Source organism: Hemitrygon akajei, chromosome 8 (assembly GCF_048418815.1).
Source record: "Hemitrygon akajei chromosome 8, sHemAka1.3, whole genome shotgun sequence".
Classification (NCBI taxonomy): domain Eukaryota; kingdom Metazoa; phylum Chordata; class Chondrichthyes; order Myliobatiformes; family Dasyatidae; genus Hemitrygon; species Hemitrygon akajei.
Window position 1 is genome coordinate 100,042,650 of NC_133131.1, and position 20,577 is coordinate 100,063,226.

Here is a 20,577-nt window from a genome sequence, read left to right on the forward strand (position 1 = left end):
TTGTGCTGTAGGCTTTCTATGTTTCTGTATCACATTTTCTTGCAGGCATACTCAATAAATCCATAAAAGAATAATAGGATCAATGATAGACCACACCAACTCGAGCGGTCAACTGGTGTGCAAAAGACAACAAACTGTGGAAATACAAAAAGAAAGAAATAATAATAATAAATAAATAAGCAATAAATTTCAAAAACGTGAGATGAAGAGACCTTGAAAATGAATACATAGGCTGTGGGAACATTTCAATGATAGGGCAAGTAAAGTTGAGTGAAATTATCCCCTTTGGTTCAAGAGCCTGAGGGTTGAGGGGTAATAACTGCTCCTGAACCTGGTGGTGCAAGTCCTGAGGCTCCTGTACCTTCTTGGTGATAGCAGTAGCGAGAGGAGAGCATCTCCTGGGTGGTGGGAGTCCTTGATGATGGATGCGGCTTTCCTACCACAACATTTCATGAAGATGTGCTCAATGGTGGGGAGGGCGTTACCTATGATGAACTGGGCCGTTTCCACTATTTTTTTTAGGATTTGCTGTTCAAAGGCATAAGTATGCCCATACTAGGCTGTGATATAGCCAGTTAATATATTATCCACTAGGCCTCTATAGAAGTTTGTCAACGTTTTAGATGACATGCTGAATCTTCACAAACTCTGAAGAAAGTACAGGAGCTGCTGTTTTTCCTTTGTAATTACACTTACATGCTGGCCCCAGGACAGGTCCTCCAAAATAATAACACCGAGGAATTTAAAATTGCTATGTTTTGTAACTTTGAAACATTAAACTAATTCAAAGGAACTCACAGGAGTCCCATCTTTTACTTTAAGTGAGGTGTTTACGTATCATGTGGTAGTGTGATGACATATGCAGTTGATGTATTTTCACATACAGTATAACCTGTAATTAATTATTTAAAGAACAAGAATGCATAATCAAGCAATATAAGATCACTGAAATATTATTGAAATATTGAATATACAACACACCTCCCAGCCAAGCTACAAATTTCAACTTAGAAAAAGCGGGATCTCCCAGTGGCCATCCATTTGAATTCCACTTCCCATTTCGACATGTCTATCCATGGTCTCCTCCACTGTCATGAGGAGGCCACAGTCAGGCTGACAGAACAATACCTCATATTCCATCTGGGTAGCCTCCAACCTGATGGCATGAGCACTGATTTCTCGAATTTCCTGTAACAGGTCCCCCGCCCCCCTTCACCATTCTCCATCCCCTTTTCTCCTTGCCTTGCCCGCCCATCACCTCCCTCTGGTGCTCCTTCCCCCCCCCCCCTTTCATTCTCCCATGGCCTTCAGTCCTTTCCTATCTGATTCCCCTTTCTCCAACCCTGTATCTCTTTCACCAATCATCTTCACAGCTCTTTACTTCACCCCTCCCCCTCCCAGATTTACCTATCACCTTGTGTTTCTCCCTCCCTTCCCCTCACCCTTTAATTCTACTCCTCATCTTTATTCTTTCAGTCCTGAAGGGACGTGGTACTCTTTTCCATAGCTGGTGCTTGGCCTGCAGAGATCCTCCAGCATTTTGTATGTGATGCTTGGATTTCCAGTGTCTGCAGATTTTCTCGTTTGACATTTCAACTCAATATAGAATGCATCTCAACTATATACACAGTATCTTGTATAATAGAACTACTATATACAGACACCCACAACATAGTTTTTTTTTAAAATTGTCCCATTAAGATGATTTAATCACTGTGGAAGATTTCTTACCCTTGTGGGAAAACATCTTCCCTTACTTGGGGGCGCAGGGGCAGGGGGTCAATCTGCTTGGCCCCTGAAACATGTGGCTGTGGAAACAATCTTACATTCTGGGACTTCCTCCCAAGTCATTCACAGCAAAATAGAAATCTACAGAACATTACAGACCTTTCAGCCCACAATGTTGTGCCAACCACGTAATCTACTCTAGAAACTGCCCAGAATTGCCCTACCGCATCGCCCTCTATTTTCTAAGCTCCATGTACCTAAGAGGCTCTTTTAAAAGACTCTATTGTATCCATTTCTACCACTGTCACTAGCAGTGCATTCCACACACCCACCACTCTGTGTGAAAAATTTACCTCTGACAGCCCCCTTGTACCTACTTCTAAGCACCTTAAAACTATGTCCCCTCCTATTAACCATTTCAGCCCTGGGGAAAAAAACCTCAGGCTATCCACATGATCAGTGCTTCTCATCATCTTATACACCTCTATCAAGTCACCTCTCATCTTCTGTCACTCCAAGTAGAAAAGGCCGAGTTCACTCAACCTATTCTCATAAGGCATTCTCCCCAATCCAGGCAACATCCTTGTAAATCTCCTCTGCGCTCTCTCTATAGAATCTACATCCTTCCTGTAGTGAGGTGACCAGAATTGAACACAGTTCTCCAAATGGGGTCTAACTAAGGTCTTATGAATCTTTTAACATTACCTCATGGCTTTTGAAGCCAATCCCATGGTTGATGAAGGCCAACACACCATATACCTTCTTAACAACACTGTCAACCTGCACAGCAGCTTTGAGTGTCCAATGGACACAGATCCCAGGAATCTCTCTGACCCTCCACACTGCCAAGAGTCTTACCATTAATATTACATTCAGTCTTCAGATTTGACCTACCGAAATGAGCCACTTCACACTCATCTGGTCATTTCAGGATTTGACGCTGAGATTTCAGGAAGTGGTTCTGACAGTGGTAGGTACATTTCTTCTTCCTTTTCTCCCCTGGATCTCCCTTGATCCCTTTCTTTTTGATTCTCACGTTCCTTGTCTCTTTCACACCTTTCACTTTCTAGTTCACAATCTTTCTCTCCAACTCTTCCTTCTTTTCTTATTCTTGTTTGTGCATTTTGATCTTGGTAAGGTCCATTCAGTTCATTGGAGTATTCTCTTATTAATCCATCTATTGCTCCCTCTATGATCTGATCTCTTGGTTTCCTCATCCAGGATCACCTGACAAATCCACTGTTTTCAGATCTCCGTTGACTCCTTTCTATTTGGCCTTCCATTCATCCAGCGGGGCTTTGGTCTTTGCACCTACTTTTACAAGCAGCTGTTTGTCTCCCACTTGAAGTTCATGCATTAACTGTAATACACGCAGAGTAGATTCTGGTTCTTTATACTCACAAAGACCAAATGCTTCCAACTTTCTTGAAGCTCCTTGACCTCTCTTCCAGCTTAAACATTGCCACATTTTGCAACTAACTGTGGGCTTAACATATTGGAAGCTTTCTCAGATATGTTGCCTGCAAGAACTGTTGTAGTCAGACTACTGCTTCCTCTAAGGAGCATGGTCCTTCCTTGGTCCAATATGCTTTTCAACCAGAGGCCAGGGGTTGGCATCAACACCTGTTTTTCATTTATTTGACCATGTTGCATGGGGGACAGCATGGAGACCATTGGGGCATCGTCCAGTACCTTCCTTCATCTGTTTTCAGGAGGCTTCACTGCAGGGGATGTGGCATGCAATTGGTGGACTGATCTCCAATTTAGTTGTAGTTGTCTCAGCCGATCACATCCCCATGGTGCTGTTCCTTCTGTTTTTACCACACACAAGCTGAATTTCGCTTGTTAGTTGTATTTCACAGTCAAAAATGTCATTCCCTCAGGACTTATCCAACTTGTACTGGAGAAAAAAGATATCTGCAGGCTTCATTTGGTATCTTTGAAATGCTGTTCAAACTCAGTTTGTGAAATGATTGAAAAAGCTGAAAGAGTATCCAATTCTGGTTTATTTAATTTTCCATTCACTTCTGGCTTGTCTGTTGTTATTTTCACACTGTATCAAGGCTGCACAATCCTGTCTCTCTCATCATTATCAGATTTCTCATCAATGATTTGCAGATTAATGCTCTTTTTTAAACTGCAACTTGACTTTTTAGCATTTCTCTTCCCTGAGCAGACCATTTATTTATTTCTGTCTGCCCACCATGTTTGTTGCATGTGTCCTACTTTGTTGCATTTTCTGCAAGTTTCACCATTAAAACTGCATTTGTTTGGTGTATGTGAGCCCATGCCTCAACGGTAACACAATTTGTTCAGCCAGGCCTGTTTCTGTTCAGACACTGCAATTTTATTCCAGACTGCAACTCAGTTGCATCTGTCTGCAGTTTCCGTTGATATAGCCATTCCCACTGCCGATTTAAATGAGAGTTGTGCTTCAATTAGGAGCTGTTTTTGAAGATTCAACAAACTAAACAATCTCTCACTGTATCATTGAAACCATTACTGAACTGACAACACACAGACAATCTCTTCAATTCAGCCATGTACCCTGAAAAGGACTCCCTTTCTTTTTGATTCCACTTATGAAACCTAAAGCATTCTGCAATCAACAATGGCTTTGGTTCTAAGAATTCCTGCATCACTTTTGCAACTGTAGAGAAGCACATTAGTGAAGATTCGATTGAAGCAATCAAACTTTGAAACAAACTGTATGCCTCGAACCCCAATGAACTCAGCAAAATCAGCACTTGCTTCTTATTGGCTATTTCATTTGCCTCAAAATACTGTTCAAATAGCTCAGTATACATGAGCCAATTATCCATAATATTAAAAAAAATTCATCAGTCTTTCCAGTATATCCAGCCAATTCTGCTATTTTTTAAAGATTAGTACTACCCGTTACTCACAATTAATGAATCCTAAATTCTTCTGTTTGCTGCTTTAAGAAAAACTCAATCATCTCTCCACGTGCTGGGGTGCCTATTTTACTCGCCTAATGTTCCCACTGCATTTTATTTTAATTTTGAACATCTCACTCAGCTTTTACAGGTCAGTGGCTGTCTCGGATTAATTTTTAAATACCTCGTTGCCAATATTATGTTTTGAAACCTCAAAATATTAAATTAACTCAAGGAAGACACGGAAAGTCCGGGAATATGGGACCAGTTCAAGTTCACTTTAAAGCAAGGCACACACATATCATGTGCTGAGCCTCTAAAATGGTAACAATGAGGATTTTAAAATTGCTGACCCTCTGATCCTCCGATGAAGACTGGCTCATGGACCTCTGGTTTCCTCCTCCTGAAGTCAATAATCAGCTCCTTGGTCTTGAGACACAGACAGAGACTGTTGTTATGGCACTACTCAGCCAGGTTTTCAGTCTCCTTCCTTTAAGCTGATTCATCACCACCTTTGATTTGGCTGATAGCACTGGTGTCATCAGCATAGAAAAAACATAGAAAAACATAGAAAATAGGTGCAGGAGTAGGCCATTCGGCCCTTCGAGCCTGCACCACCATTCAGTATGATCATGGCTAATCATCCAACTCAGAACCCTGTACCTGCTTTCTCTCCATACCCCCCGATCCCTTTAGCCACAAGGGCCATATCTAACTTCCTCTTAAATATAGACAATGAACCAGCCTCAACTGTTTCCTGTGGCAGAGAATTCCACAGATTCATCACTCTCTGTGTGAAGAAGTTTTTCCTCATTTCGGTCCTAAAAGGCTTCCCCTTTATCCTTAAACTGTGGTCCCTCGTTCTGGACTTCCCCAACATCGGAAACAATCTTCCTTAATCTAGCCTGCCCAATCCCTTTAGAATTTTATACGTTTCAATAAGATCCCCCCTCAATCTTCTAAATTCCAGTGAGTATAAGCCTAGTCGATCCAGTCTTTCTTCATATGAAAGTCCTGCCATCCCAGGAATCAATCTGGTGAACCTTCTCTGTACTCCCTCTATGGCAAGAATGTCTTTCCTCAGATTAGGGGACCAAAACTGCACACAATATTCTAGGTGCAGTCTCACCAAGGCCTTTTACAACTGCAGTAGAACCTCCCTGCTCCTGTACTCAAATCCTTTTGCTATGAATGCCAACATACCATTTGCCTTTTTCACCGCATGCTGTACCTGCATGCCCACCTTCAATGACTGGTGTACAATGACACCCAGGTCTCGTTGCATCTCCCCTTTTCCTAATCGGCCACCGTTCAGATAATAATCTGTTTTCCTGTTCTTGCAATCAAAGTGGATAACCTCACATTTATCCACATTAAATTGCATCTGCCATGAATTTGCCCACTCACCTAACCTATCCAAGTCACCCTGCATCCTCTTAGCATCCTCCTCACAGCTAACACCGCCGCCCAGCTTCGTGTCATCCGCAAACTTGGAGATGCTGCATTTAATTCCCTCGTCTAATTCATTAATATATATTGTAAACTGGGGTCCCAGCACTGAGCCTTGTGGTACCCCACTAGTCACTGCCTGCCATTCTGAAAAGGTCCCGTTTACTCCCACTCTTTGCTTCCTGTCTGCCAACCAATTCTCTATCCACATCAATACCATACCCCCAATACCATGTGCTTTAAGTTTGCACACTAATCTCCTGTGTGGGACCTTGTCAAAAGCCTTTTGAAAATCTACGTATACCACATCCACTGGCTCTCCCCTATCCACTCTACTAGTTACATCTTCAAAAAATTCTATAAGATTCGTCAGACATGATTTTCCTTTCACAAATCCATGCTGACTTTGTCCGATGATTTCACCTCTTTCCAAATGTACTGTTATCACATCTTTGATAACCGACTCTAGCATTTTCCCCATCACCGATGTCAAACTAATCGGTCTATAATTCCCCGGTTTCTTTCTCCCTCCTTTTTTAAAAAGAGGGGTTACATTAGCCACCCTCCAATCCTCAGGAACTAATCCAGAATCTAAGGAGTTTTGAAAAATTATCACTAATGCATCCACTATTTCTTGGGCTACTTCCTTAAGCACTCTGGGATGCAGACCATCTGGCCCTGGGGATTTATCTGCCTTTAATCCCTTCAATTTACCTAACACCACTTCCCTACTAACATGTATTTCCCTCAGTTCCTCCATCTCACTAGACCCTCGGTCCCTTACTACTTCCGGAAGATTATTTATGTCCTCCTTAGTGAAGACAGAACCAAAGTAGTTATTCAATTGGTCTGCCATATCTTTGTTCCCTATGATCAATTCACCTGTTTCTGACTGTAAAGGACCTACATTTGTCTTGACCAATCTTTTTCTTCTCACGTATCTATAAAAGCTTTTACAGTCAGTTTTTATGTTCCCTGCCAGCTTTCTCTCACAATCTTTTTTCCCTTTCCTAATTAAGCCCTTTGTCCTCCTCTGCTGGTCTCTGAATTTCTCCCAGTCCTCAGGTGTGCCGCCTTCTTTTGTTAATTTATATGTTTCTTCTTTGGACTTGATACTATCCCTAATTTCCCTTGTCTGCCATGGGTGCACTACCTTCCCTGGTTTATTCTTTTGCCAAACTGGGATGAACAATTGTTGTAGTTCATCCATGCGATCTTTAAATGCTTGCCATTGCATATCCACCATCAACCCTTTAAGTATTATTTGCCAGCCTATCTTAGCTAATTCATGTCTCATACCTTCAAAGTTACCCTTCTTTACGTTCAGAACCTTTGTTTCTGAATTAACTATGTCACTCTCCATCTTAATGAAGAATTCCACCATATTATGGTCACTCTTACCCAAGGGGCCTCGCACGACAAGATTGCTAACTAACCCTTCCTCATTGCTCAATACCCAATCTAGAATGGCCTGCTCCCTAGTTGGTTCCTCAACATGTTGGTTCAGAAAACCATCCCGCATACATTCCAAGAAATCCTCTTCCTCAGCACCCTTACCAATTTGGTTCACCCAATCTATATGTAGATTGAAGTCACCCATTATAACTACTGTTCCTTTATTGCACGCATTTCTAATTTCCTGTTTAATGCCATCCCCAACCTCACTACTATTGTTAGGTGGCCTGTACACAACTCCCAATAGCGTTTTCTGCCCCTTAGTGTTATGCAGCTCTACCCATATCAATTCCACATCCTCCAGGCTAATGTCCTTCCTTTCTATTGCGTTAATCTCCTCTCTAACCAGCAATGCTACCCCACCTCCTTTTCTTTCCTGTCTATCCCTCCTGAATATTGAATATCCCTGGATGTTGAGCTCCCATCCTTGGTCACTCTGGAGCCATGTCTCTGTGATCCCAACTATATCATATTCATTAATAACTATCTGCACATTCAATTCATCGACCTTGTTACGAATGCTCCTCGCATTGACACATAAAGCCTTCAGGCTTGTTTTTACAACACTCTTAGCCCTTATACAATTATGTTGAAAAGTGGCTCTTTTTGCTTTTTGCCCTGGATTTGCCTGCCTGCCACTTTTACTTTTCACCTTACTACTTTTTGCTTCTACCCTCATTTTACACCCCTCTGTCTCTCTGCACTTGTTCCCATCCCCCTGCCACATTAGTTTAAAGCCTCCTGAACAGCAGTAGCAAACGCTCCCCCTAGGACATTGGTTCCAGTCCAGCCCAGGTGCAGACCGTCCTGTTTATACTGTCCACCTCTCCCAGAACTGGTTCCAATGCCCTAGAAATTTGAATCCCTCCCCCTTGCACCATTTTTCAAGCCACGTATTCATCTGAAATATCCTCCTATTTCTACTCTGCTTAGCACGTGGCACTGGTAGTAATTCAGAGATTATTACCTTTGTGGTCCTACTTTTTAGTTTATCTCCTAACTCCCTAAATTCACTTTGTAGGACCTCATCCCGTTTTTTTACCTATATCGTTGGTACCTATGTGCACCACGACCACTGGCTGTTCACCCTCCCATTCCAGAATGTCCTGCAGCCGCTCAGAGACATCCTTGACCCTTGCACCAGGGAGGCAACATACCATCCGGGAGTCTCGTTTGCGGCCGCAGAAACGCCTATCTATTCCCCTTACAATCCAATCCCCTATCACTATAGCTCTCCCACTCCTTTTCCTTCCCTCTTGTGCCACAGAGCCACCCATGGTGCAATGAACTCGGCTGCTGCTGCCTTCCCCTGATGAGACATCTCCCCCAACAGTATCCAAACCAGTATATCTGTTTAGGAGGGAGATGACCTCAGGGGACTCCTGCACTACCTGCCTACTGCTACGCTGTCTAGTGGCTACCCCTTCCCTTTCTGCCTGTGTAGCCTTTACCTGCAGTGTGGCCAACTCACTGAACGTGCTATTCACAACTTTCTCAGCATCGCGGATGCTCCAGTATGAATCCAATCGCAGCTCCAGACGCTCAATGCGGTCTGCCAGAAGCTGCAGTTGGACACACTTCCTGCACACATAGTCGTCAGGGACACTGGAAGTATCCCTGATTTCCCACATGCTGCAGGATGAACAAACCACGGGGCCGCTCTCAGCTGCCATGACCTACCCAATACTTGCCTCAACTTTTGAAACTTCCTCCTTTGAAAGGAACTTACCCGGCCTTACCTCACTTAGAGTGAAGCTCGTCCTCAGCCTCTTCTCGTCGAAGCCTCTCGAGTCAAAGCCTCAAATCTCCACTCCTACACTGGCCCACCGACTCACTGGTCACAAACTTGAATAAGGCACTGGAGCAGTGCATAGTCACATAGTCATAATTGTAAAGCGATGCATCTGATACCAAACATTTTATTTATTTATTGAGATATATTTCTCAGCTGAAACATAGTAACAGCCCACCAATCTAGTAAGATACATCAATAGCTCATTAAAATGTTTCTGCAGTATTTTGGCATAAAATAAATGCCTTTACAAAAGCAGCAACAGGCACTCCATGCAGGACTGATCACTGACTGGAGTTATTAGCTGGTGACTCACTGCCCGATACAGATTACAAAACACTGTGTTAGTCTGTCTCATAAATGACTTTCATTACACACAAAACCAAATTCATTCTCCAGCTTATACATGCCTATCAGCCAAAAGCCAACATTAATGCTCAGTTGGTCATTTTAAACTCAGGCTCACAATAACAAGTTCAAGTGTATTTTAAGTGGCAAACTGATTGATGCTCAGTAGACATGTAATTTTAATTGGCCAGTGTACTTACTTTAGATGCACTGGAGATTTTTCAGTTTTGGTGCTGCAAAATTATAAGTACAGTATTCCCTGTCCCTCCCCCACCATTTCTCTATAACTGTATGAACTCTCCCCTCCCAAACTAATCAAAAAGGAGAAATATTTTATGGTCTGTTTGCTTTTGGGGCATGCATGTGATTATAAATTATAAAGATTTTTAAAATTCAGGTTGAGCATAGTTATCAATCAACAACATTAATGCTATATTTATGTTAATATTTCCACAAGGTGCATAACTTATATGCAGTAAAGCCAAAAGGTGTTAGTTTTAATTAGATTTACTCAGCTATATTCAACACTTATTTGCCCGTAATACTGTCCTGTGAATAATCATAACTGATTAAAATCAGAATTGTAAATGCTCTGTGGAAACTACCTCTCCCATTTCCCTCAGTTTAGCTCACTGTTTTTATATTCATACATTACCTCTGTTGTAATTTACTAAAAGGCCAAAGAAATGATAAGACGCCCAAGGATTTGAGGCATCTGTTTGCATAACAATACTTTCAGTAGCCATCTCTTGGCATCAGTGAACAAAGGATCTACTTTCTTCATTCACTAATTAAGCAAAGAAGATCTGAAGCAGGAAAACCCATATACATGGAAGGTAACCTCTCAATTACAAAAGCAAACATAGGAAAATGTACTCACTCGGTTTTTTGATACACTTGCAAAAGCTACAAATATTAATCTAATCTAATTTCTATGCTTTGCAGTTGTCTCAATACAGATCCCTTCTCACTCCCTGCTCATTTGGGATTCTTCAAATCTGCATTAGGTTTTGTCACAGCATGTATAGACACAATTCCACCCATTCCTCATTCTTTTTGAAGTTTACACTCAGGGACCTCTCTGGAGAGCCTCAACTTAACTATTCATTCAAGCCATTTCTCCTCCCTCAGTTTTCTTTGAAGCAAAATTAAAAGGTGCAGCTGTGCAATTAAAGCTTCAATAAGAAAACTGCCACAGCTGTTTAGCGTGACAGCTCTCATTCAATACACCTGCTTCCTAAAAACAGATCTTTGGGTACTTTGGGGAACAAGAAAAATCACTGATTACTTTGGAATCTCGTGCAATTTTCCCCCAATAAAAACCTTTGAAAATTGCAAAATTAACAGAGAGTTTAAAAAAATAATATCAAGCTGAGTATCCTAACCCAAGCTGAGTTACTTACTCTTTAATGTAACCAACCAGTTTAATCCTCTTTCAAGTCTGGAAGGTCTCTCACTCTTAAAATAACACATCATAAAAGACTAAATTACTCTTTGAACATTGCTGACTGGCACTTGGTTCTTAACATAGCACCATTCTGTTTAATTTCCTCTGTGCTCAAAAATAAACAAAATCACAACTTCTTTAAGTTAGAACACTCCTCACAGAAACCTATTAATTGGCTTGCTAGAGCATACAGAGAAGTGTAACCTCGTGCATAAGGGACTCTGAAGCAAGATTTAAGTGTTGTCACAATTGTTCTGAAAAACTGGTGAAATTTTTTCATTATCGGGAGAATGTAATCAGGGTGTCATTCTGAAGAAGAACCGAAAGCTTTCCTTATGTCAAAGACAAAATTTCACTCTCCAAATATGAAATAACCAGTGCTATTTATGAGATCACTCTTTGCATAAATTGGCTGCCATATTAATCTACATACATTAGAGTAACAATTTGGGCTGCAAGGGTCAGTGCTGAGTGGCATGAGGGCAATTTGTCCAGAGTTACCACAACATTTCCACTGGAGGCAAACTGGAGACTCCATTAAAATTCTTCTGTATAGTACTGGTTAATGTAGTTTCATTCAAGCACAGCATGTCAAAGACAGTACCTTCTAAATGCCCAGGAGGAAGTGAGGTTCTTCTTGATCTGCTGTAGTTCTAGGTGAACATACTTGCCACGTATTGCTTAGAATCACAATCAGGTTTATTATCACCAGCATGTGATGACGTGAAATTTGTTAACTTAGCAGCAGCAGTTCAATGCAATACATAATCTGGCAGAGAGAGAAAAAAATAATAAATAAAACATAATAAATAAACAGGTAAATCAATTATGTATATGAATAGATTATTAAAAATGTGCAAAACAAAAATACTGTATATTTAAAAAGTGAGGTAGTGTCCAAAGCTTCAAAGTCCATTTAGGAATCAGATGGCAGAGGGGAAGAAGCTGTTCCTGAATCACTGAGTGTGTGCCTTCAGGTTTCTGTATTTCCTACCTGATGGTAACAATGAGAAAAGGGCATGCCCTGGGTGCTGGAGGTCCTTAATAATGGACGCTGCCTTTCTGAGACACCACTCCCTGAAGATGTCCTGGGTACTTTGTAGGCTAGTGCCCAAGATGGAGCTGACTAGATTTACAATCCTCTGCAGCTTCTTTCTGTCCTGTGCAGTAACCCCTCCATACCAGACAGTGATGCAGCCTGTCAGAATGCTCACCACAGTACAACCATAGAAGTTTTTGAGCGTATTTGTTAACATGCCAAATCGCTTCAAAATCCTAATAAAGTATAGCCACTGTCTTGCCTTCTTTATGACTACATCAGTATTAAGTTTCAGGATTTTGTTCAATGAACAATAAGGTATTTCCAAAATCAGTGCTGTCTTTCACTCAGACAAAAATATACATTACAGACACTGATATCTAAAGATCCTAATATTTTTGTCCTTCTAGGAGATAGAGGTTGTAAATTTGAACAGAACTGTTAGAAAATCTTTGGTGTGCTGTACAAACAGTACACTCTATCTGTGGTAAAGAGAATGAATGGTCAAGATGGAGAATTCCTGGAAATCTCACAGCTCTATCCTAGCGCTATCAGAGTATCAGAACTGGAAGAAAGTGAAGCTCGACATCCCTAATTCAGTGAGGTGCTGGAAGTAAGTAGGATACCTTGCCAGTCTGGCAAGAATCAGAATGCATAAAAATTGGTCAATGAAACTTTGACAGTCCTAGCAAAGCAGATTGCCCTGCACTAAGGCTGTAATGTGGCCCTTAGTCAGTGAGAATGTGCTTATTCAGTCAGATTTGCCTGCTCTTAACTGCTTACTGAGAATTATCCCCAGAAGATCCCTGAGGATATGATCCTGGCCCTGCTCATTCCTCCAACAGTTTGCCCTGATCCAAGCATTCTCCCCTTACTTGTCCTGACATGTTGATCTTTGACAGAAATAGCAACTAAAGCATAAGTATTTCTGAGCAGCTGTGTATTGTTTCAAAAGAGTGACAAAAGTCCTTGCTTTACCCACACCATTTTCTCAGGGCTTCAGAGTCTAAGGCGAGTTTGTTGTAGTAAACATCTACCAGTAAGGATCCTTTAACAAGCACAGGAGATGCAGTAAGCGCTGCCAACCACTGGATCTGACCTGTTAACTGAACCTGGCATAAGCTGCTTTATTGAGGCTCACTTTGACTGTGATCATTTCAATTCAGCGTAACACAATAATTGTCTATCCCATACTCCAGGACGTCAAAGGTACTGCATACAGCCTTTTCTCCTCGGAGCGACGGAGGATGAGAGGTGACCTGATAAAGGTATACAAGGTAATGAGAGGCATTGATCATGTAGATAGTCAGAGGCTTTTTCCAGGGCTCATATGGTTAGCATGAGAATGCAGTTTTAAGGTGCTTGGAAGTAGGTACGGAGGAGATGTCGGGGTAAGTTTTTTTTACGCAGAGAGTGGTGAGTGTGTGGAATGGGCTGCCAGCGACAGTAATGGAGGCAGATACGAAGAGACTCCTGGATAGGTATGATAGTGTGCTATGGGTAAGCCTAGGTAGTTCTAAGGTAAGGACATGTTTGGTACAGCTTTGTGGGCCAAATGGCCTGCATTGTGCTGTAGGTTTTCTATGTTTCTATGTAAGATATTTGTAGGTTCCCCCCGTGACCACATGGGTTTCCTTCCCCGGTCTTGTTTCCTTCCATTGTCCAAAGATGTACCAGTTGGTAGGTTAATTTATCATTGTAAGTTGTCCTGTGGTTAGGCTAGGATTAAATCGGGGGATTGCCTGGTGGCGTGAATTGAAGGGCCGGACAGCCTATTTTGCACTGTATCTCAATATAAAAAAACTGTAGCACAGATATGCCCAACAAAATGAACGCAATTCATCCACAAAAGGTGTGGCACATCTGCACTCTGAGAATTTTATATAAATGCTATGATTTAGCAGAAATGCACCATTCCCTATCCATATCTTGTTTCCATATACATTATTCTCTGATTTCATGATTCCACTCCACGGTTAAGATACAGCAGCTTTAAAGTAAAATATAATATTTAATTCAAAAATCACTTTGTAACTATTAGATGGAACAGCTACTGAATACTAATTTTCCAGAGACTCCTCAGTATGGGGCTCATTAGAAATTTACTGGCTGGGCCAGATACACCACCTGGAGGCTTATTAACACTGATGGAGCTGAGGAGTTCATAATGCACGACCTTTTGACCCAAGAGGTTTGTGTGCTGAATGATCCAGTGCTGACCTTTGTCTACAATGCTGAATAGCCTGCAGCCCCTGCACACTTCTTTATTTAAATGGTAATGAAGGCAAATATCAAATTTATGCTTAGTGTCCTTACCGAAACAGAACTCATTCTTTCCTTTAGAATATAAATAACAAACAGCAACAAACAAAGGTGAAATGATTATTTCAGCAATATTAAACTCAGGGACATCAATATTTATAAACTCCAAAACTATGACGTTCATATTGAAAAGCAGCAAAACTTTGATTAAATGTTGACACTTTCAAATGGGTATATGCTAATGAATAAATGATTAATGATTTTTCTGAAACAAATTTCCCTATACAATGATTTTGAGCTTTTAATTTCTCCTTTTCCTATCAAAATAATGCATCTCCAACAGATAGAGCCTACAAGTTTCCATTCTGTGTTAAGTTGGCTGCCTTCATGATTATTTATGAAACAATGAGCTCCGGCAGACAAAACTACCATTTACATACCACTCTCGTTACCATGGCAGCTTTCAAACCTGCATAATTTGCGCCAATGGAAGGCAAGAGAAAACAGTCACTTCTATGTTATAGATTTCTTTTCTTCATGTCCCACTGCCCTGACATACTCCAATTTGCAGCTTGTTACTACAGAAATGTGAGAGGAACTTCAGGACATTTTGATATGGCCTAGGCAAGCAAAGTTCTATCATTTCTGGCATCTATTCAGTCTGTTAGCACCCTGGTATTGCTAGGCAGAAGAATTCCATCTAAATACGCTTCTTTTACAAACAAACAGTGCATGGCTCTAGTGCAATGTGCACAGAACCCATTTGCACATTTAATAAACTCTCACCAATACCATGGCATTACTAACTCACACCTCTCACAGATGAAAGTCATGTGACATGCTCACAACTATTAATTAATTTCATTGTAGACCATTCATTCCCTCTTGAACCACTATTTCAAAGCATATTTATTATCAAAGCATGCGTACATTATACAACCTTGAGATCCGTCTCCTTACAGCAGCCACAAAAGAAACCCAAAAGAACCCATAAAAAAAGAATATTGTCAAACACCAAATGTGCAGAGAGAAAAAAAAGAACAAATCATGCAAATAATAGAAGTAAGCAAATAGCATTTGGAACAAAAGTGAGTTCTCCAACACGAAGCCTGGAGGAGCTGGAGCAGGCAACAGTCGCAGGCTCAGTTCAGCGCAGAGCTAAGTAATTCAAAATAAAGTTAACCAGATCTAGCAAGTGAAATCAGCATTAGGTGGTAGGATCATAATAGATACTAGACCTCTTGAAATTTTACTTTCTACACTCAAACAAGTACTATGATAGTTTATTTAAATATAAATACCAGGTGCATACTAATGAGTACCATTGTAGACAGTGGTATGAATCACGCTAGTAGCATTCAGTAGAAGCTTCCAGCACATTCCATTCTAACGCACTATGGGATCTATGAGTTAGATAATCAGGTGACCATTACTCCTTTGAGCATATTTGTCATTTTTTTAATATAAAGAAGCTGATTCACATTGTCTTTGTTAACAAGACTGAATGATCAGGGAATATAGAGATGAAAGTCCATTGTGATCTGGACTCATCAAGCCCTAAATGGTCCTTTAAATCTCTGTAATGACAGATCAAGTTAAACTAGGCAATTCATAATCAACTAGGTTCAGTTCATAATCAACATACAGACATGGCAGTCAAAACATAACAGGAAACCAAGACTGATAGAAGTCATGTAATACTTCCAGTCAAACATGTGCCTTGGAAACCCAAGCTTTTAAATCTTAGATTACAAAGAAATATCTTAAAATTTGAATGTGTTTATTCAGGAAACAATTCTTCAGACAATGAAAAGTGAAATGTTCCCTTCAAAAGTCTGTGAATAGAGAATTTGTTGAAATGTCAGTAATTGATTGAGGGCAAGAGGTACAGAGCAAAATGCTATCTGACTACCAGTAGTTTGAAAGTTTAGCTTCAATCAGCCAACTGCCTTTCACGAGCTTCTGCTGAAAACTATTTTTAATACAGTTGATGTCCAAAATAGAAGATTTGTGAAAGGAAATGTAGAGGTCTTAATGAGTGATTATCCCTGCCTACCTGATATAAAACAGCACCTATCAGGATTTCCTGCAGGCACTACTAGCAGCAATCCTCCATGGTTCGCTGCATCACAGACTCAAAGTTATAAACGACCTGCAGCTCAGGAAAGCAACCTCGGACAGTAAATGGCAAGACGCACTCCCTACTGAAACCAATTCTTTAATTTTTGAACAAGTTCCAAAACTTACATAAGTTATGCAATTTCTCCATCAAATCTTTTCTGTCATGGTTGTTGGTCCTATTAACAGTTTAAATCAGGTGACTGTTTCAATTTAAAGTATTATTTAATGATGTAATTATAAGCACTGGCCATAACATCTTTTTTTAAACCAACCCTTCTTTCATTTTGTAAATAAAATAGTTATGTATCAGCTAAGAGAGTTACTGATAACTTATAAATATACAATAAAATAAAACATGCAATTTTGATAATGTTTGAGTTGCTGATCAGGATGCATTAGTTTTGGAGCTGAGTGGTGCTCCCTAGACTATGTTCCACAAGTACCATTAATGTTCACCACAGTAGGAAAACGCAATCATTATGCATTGAATTTCATATTTCCAAAACAAATATATATTGTTTATACTGTGTTATTACACTACAGGGACTGAGCAATTCTACTGTGTTCAGTGGTTAGAGGATGTAATTATGTGCACAATAAAAGCCCATATGTTTCATACCCAACCAGGGAATATTTGATACGGATGCTGGGTGCAACATATGAAATAGTACCCCACTTCTCAGCAGTTAGGTGATAATTTTGATGGATACAAAATTCAGCTCTTCCTCTTTCCATCTCCACATATCTCTCTAATATTTAACCCCACTCCCGCCCACACACAGGCAATTACCTGAATATGCATTTAAATACATCTAATTCATCTACTAACCACATAAATTCAAAACAATTCTGTCAGCTGGAGAAGTATTTTATCTACTGGTCTAGTCCTCTGTTCCCTCCACCCTTCACCCCCTCTGCCTCTTGAAAGAGCCTTGCTAGTTCATCTCTCCAGTTCTGATGAAGAGTCATTGACCCAAAATTTTAATTCTGCCTCCCTTTCCGCAGATCCTGTGACTTGCTACATTTTTTCAGCATGTTCTGAAAGCGGGAAGGTAATCACATAATCTATATATACACACACTGCTAAAATAATGGAAATATTGAAATCACAAATACAAGATGAAGAGGTTTTTAAAAATGCACCAAAATGAAATCTTTTGCATCAACTTTTGCCTTTGATTCAGAAGATAAGTGAGATTAATATCTACTTCCAAGTCTTCAGCAGACAGTAATAACTGAAATGGGCCTAACTTCAGTTGAGGAAGTGCTCTACTGTCCTTAAGCTACTTGGGAGCGTCTTGGGAGACCTGCTGGTCTCCCAAGTGGATGTAAAAGTACAACATGGTATTGAAGAAAGGGACTCTTAATGTACAACATGGTACAACATGGTATTGAAGAAAGGGACTCTTAATGTCCAAGCCTATGTTTAGCCTTCAATCAACTCAAGTAAGTAATAATCTACTCTGTATCGCACAGTCATTGGGCAACTGTTTTGCACAAACTGGCTACCATGACCTCACTGGCTTTCCTCCTTTATCATTTATAAGGAGTTTTGAAACAATTTGAGGTTGTGACAGGAGCTATATAAGAGTAAATCTTTCTTTCTTTTCCCATAGACTGACAAATTCAACTATGTGTCTGACATCATTGTCGAAACAATATGTCATCAAGTTTATTATGTTAATGTTTGGACCCAACATCTGCAAGAGACCATGGGGAGATGATAGCACTATTTGCAGTAAAGTTCTCTGTAACACCCAAGGTGAAAAATGAAGAACGATCAAAGTTAATGGGAAGTACATATAATATTTGAGCAATCTTGTATATATCTTGATTAAGCATTCTTGTTTGCTTCAATAATTTATTATGGGTTATATGTATAAATACATGAAATGTCTACGTCATCATGTGACCATGTGTTAAGTGGAAGCCTCACTTAAAGTAAATATGTACTCTTGGACTCCGGTGTCTTCCTTTGAATTAATTTAGTGTTTTAAAGTTACAAAACATAACAGAAAGGAAAACTAAGACTGGGGATATAACAGGAATCTAAATATCTATTTTGAAACAGAGAGCAGGAGAGTGTGTGCCTGAGAAAAGACGGACATGTTAGTCAAGATTCAAGAATTGTTTAATGTCATTTTCAGTACACAAGTGTAAAGGAGAAAAGGAGAATGAAATAAGTGTTAATACAGCCCAAAAAAAAACACAGGAAGATAAAGAAAACAATAATAAAAACACAACTGTTACGTACTCGTGACACGTGACAGTGGTACCCTTGTCACGTGACTGGGGTTGAAGCTATACTGGACTTGAGGTAATGGTCTTGTGATGGTGGAGTGACGTCATTTTCCCACCAGTAGAGATCATGTGACAGGTTTTTTTTTGGTTTTTTTTTACAGGGTATAAAAGGAGGACCCCTCCCTGTGAGGTGGGGCAGTTCGTGGCTGGATTTGCCATGTTGACTTCATGCCACTGCATGATTTAATGTGATGACGCAGTTTAGTTGAAAGATGAAGTTTTATCTAATGCCTAAAGTTTAAAAGGTCATTGCTAGCAGTTTCTTTACAATACTGCCAGTTAAGAATCAGTGGAGAGTGAAGATCGGAGTTCGGGAGTTAAAGATCGAGGAGAATCGAATTTCGACGGTGAAACAGGTTCGACCTTGTTTGATCCTTATTCGGAAGGATTTCGTTGACTATTCTCATGTTAATCCCTGGGATGACCAGAAAGGATTTGAGAATGGTGATAAAGGAAAGGTCAGTGCCTTTAAGCCATTAAGTTTCATAAAATTCTTCATGGGAAGAGTTCGACTTTGGAAACTGAAGAAAAACGACGTGAAAGAGAATTTAAATCATCTTAAAAAGTCTCTCCTTAAATGGACTGTGAGCATTTTGAACTTTTGGCAATACTACTTTAAAGAACTGTTTTTGCAACATCGCTTTAAGAACTGTTTGAGCTGCATCGCTTTAATAACTGTTTAAGCTGCCGCACAGCAGCTGATTTCCGGTTACGTTAGTGATTTGTTTACTTTTGGGGGGTTTGTTTTCAGTGTTTAATAAACGTGTTATTTGTTATAAAAACCCTTGCCTAACTCACATATATTTATTGTTGCCTGAATACGTAACACAACGAATATAAATACATATATAAATATGTAAATATATAAATATATTATATATATATATATATATATATATATATATATATACTGTACAGAGATTGATTGTATGTCTATAAAGTGATGCCAGGCACTGGAGCGTCTGTATATAAGATGACTGACAGTAAATAATAAAGTAGAAGTGGTTGGAGGTGTGAAGGTCAGTCAGTGGAGGTGTTGATCAGCCTTACTGCTTGGGGAAAGTAACTGTTTTTGAGTCATGATATTATCTATGTCACAGCAGTAATTGAGTGAAAAGCTTGAATGATCAAAGCAATGAACTATGTTCACATTGAACAGGAGAAAGCAAGCTCCACATATTCCATATAAAGACATTTCTGGAACAGATTCCTAGAGTGGCAACTTCTCCAGGGAAAATAATATCACGTACATAGACATAAAATTCCAGGACATCTTGTTTAGAATGACCAGAATTTCAGTCAGGCACAGGAGAATGGTGGTAAATGAAGACTTTACTGATAAAACAAGATCAGCTTTATTTTGTCACATATATATCGGAACATGCAATGAAATGCTTGTGTCAACAACTGACACATCCAAGCTCAGCTGCCGCAGCCTACAAGCGTCGCCACGCTTTTGACACCAACATAGCACACCCACAGCTTACTAACCTCAACCCATGAGTGGCTGGAAACAGGAACAGCCAGAGGAAGCCCATGCAGTTTGAGGATTCAGCCCAGTGAAGGTTGGGGTGGAGATCTAGAGACATAATACACAATATACATGGAGAAGTGGAGGTAATTGCATCCAGGAAGACCCAAATCATCAAACTGCCTAAGTGCCTGGTGTCAGGAGGTTTGATAAAGCTATCAGAGTTAGACACAAAACAATGTAGAACTGTGGGAACAGACAGGAATG

At 40.2% G+C, this 20,577-nt stretch overlaps 1 protein-coding gene across 4 annotated transcripts in view; it reads right to left on the bottom strand.

Annotated features, from left to right (window-relative positions):
* Nucleotides 1-20,577, bottom strand: part of sema5a (sema domain, seven thrombospondin repeats (type 1 and type 1-like), transmembrane domain (TM) and short cytoplasmic domain, (semaphorin) 5A) — a 231,904-nt gene that overhangs the window by 193,338 nt on the left and 17,989 nt on the right. For 3 of the 4 annotated variants that reach the window (XM_073054249.1, XM_073054252.1, XM_073054251.1), the window contains one exon: nucleotides 11,721-11,885. The exons of the other annotated variant lie outside the window; for it this stretch is intronic. The gene's annotated coding sequence lies outside the window, so the exon portion shown is untranslated. The remainder of the gene's footprint in view (nucleotides 1-11,720; nucleotides 11,886-20,577) is intronic. 4 annotated transcript variants of the gene reach the window in all.